Genomic DNA, 1,749 nt, shown 5'->3' with positions numbered 1-1,749 from the left:
ATAATTAAAGTGCGTTTTTTGTGGCATTAATAAAGAGTTATTTGTCCGCCGTTTCCACGGTCTTCACAAAGAGGACTTTCATAGGGGCGGCCGCTCGGGCCGCGAGTCCAATTTATACAAAAATGTTGTATTTTTAGCCCTGGGCTCTGTTTAGATGGCGCACGGTGGAAACGGAGAGCCCTTGGAGGTCCCCCCGTAAAATCTGATAAATGACTCCGAAAAAATAAAGCTGGGATTCAGAAGGCTCCCGTTAACCCCTTCAGCACCCCTCTGCGCGCACCCTCCCCCCCATCCCCCTCCCACCGCGGAGTCTAGGACCCCAAGGGCAACTGGATGGGGAGGCGCAGGCCTGCGTCCTCCTCCCCATCTTCTGCGCTTGGTTGGACGCTGAGCCCCTAGGGCCCTTGTGGGATTCTGAGAAAAGGTCAGGGGGACATGGGGGGGCAGGGAAAGGTCAGGAAACGGGGGTGGGGGTGGTGACAGACCGCGGATTCCGCAGATTGGCTCTAACGAGGCAGGAGCTTATGCCCAAGTGAGTTATTTTATTTCCTAAATTCTCGGCCAAAAGCCTAGACCACCGCTGCAGTTAACCCTTTAAAAAGTGTGGTGGCTCGGGGATATGCTCTGGGGATTTCTTTATGGGGGTGTGGGGAGGAGGTAGTCTTATTGGTTAAAGTGAACCCCACCAGTTGCACGAACAACAACCCCCCCCCCCAAAGAAAAGGGAAGATTCTGGAACTTGGGGAAGACCACAGCATCCCTCTCCCCGCGCCAGATCCGCTGACACTTGGCGCCCAGCGGGATGTAAGTGTGTGCGAGCGAATTGCACGCGTCTGTTACTTTCAAGCCAAGCTTTCTCACTTCTAACTCCACAGGTCCCTGCGTCCACCTCCCCCCTCACCTCTCCCGGCCGGGGTTGTCCGTTTCAGGACGTTCATCCTTCTCCTCCCCTCATCAGCATCAGCCTGACAAGCACTCGTGCGTGAGCGCACACCACACACCTCCTGCGGTAAACCTGGACACGTCGTCCCCCCCCCTTCCCGCCCCCAAGAAAAAGACCTGGTGTGTATCAAATTGCAAAAGCGATTGTCTGGCACTTGACGAGTTTAACTCCAGGTGAATCTCCCCATTACCTACCTGGGTCCGGTTCCCGACGCGCACCCCATTATCACCAGCAGTGCTGGGTTGTGCGGCATCCGACAACAAGCACACATGCACTCCATGGATCGCTCACACACCTCTCCCCGGTCTCACTCCCCCGCTGCACCGTCCTCACCCAATAAGTAAACAGACCCTTTTCCCCGAAAGCAGAGAAACCTCGGGTCTCAGGCTTCTCATTTTCCTTGGGTTACTTCCTTCCTCTCCCACCACAAAACACACATTTTCTCGGACCGTGACCCAGCGGAGTTGTACCTGGAACAGCCAACGAGGGGGCAGGAGCAAGTCCGGGTCTTTAATAGGCAGTTCTGACTGCCTCTGCCCCCCCTCCTCCTCCTCCCCGACTCAATTTTCGGGTTCCAACGGCACCGCCAAAGCCCAGGAAGCCCACGGTGACTGGGGCCTCGAGGGCCAAGGGGAGGCGAAAGCGGACGCCCCGTGCACCTCTGCCGCATAGCCTGCCACGGCGAAGAGCCTGTCTGGGGATCCTTCTCGGGCCCCGGGACCTCTCGGATCAGCTCCCTGAACCTGCGCGCCCTGCGCCAGGGGGCTCCGAACCCCGCCGCGGGCGGGCCCGGGAAGCCCGGGAGG

General features: G+C 58.1%; 1 protein-coding gene across 2 annotated transcripts in view; it reads right to left on the bottom strand.

The window, feature by feature from the left end:
• The window catches only part of LOC102763747 (cytochrome P450 26B1), a 20,031-nt gene extending 18,599 nt beyond the window's left edge, over window positions 1-1,432 (bottom strand). Inside the window, exon 1 of one of the 2 annotated variants that reach the window (XM_006775284.2) lies at window positions 1,414-1,432. The gene's annotated coding sequence lies outside the window, so the exon portion shown is untranslated. Of the gene's footprint in view, window positions 1-1,137; window positions 1,215-1,413 lie in introns of those variants that run through there. The other variant, XM_006775283.2, reaches the window with a different exon arrangement.
• Between the last annotated feature and the right edge of the window lie 317 nt (window positions 1,433-1,749).

The sequence above is a fragment of the Myotis davidii genome, unplaced genomic scaffold (assembly GCF_000327345.1).
Source record: "Myotis davidii unplaced genomic scaffold, ASM32734v1 scaffold247, whole genome shotgun sequence".
Lineage (NCBI taxonomy): Eukaryota > Metazoa > Chordata > Mammalia > Chiroptera > Vespertilionidae > Myotis > Myotis davidii.
This window is presented reverse-complemented; position numbering and strand designations above follow the sequence as displayed.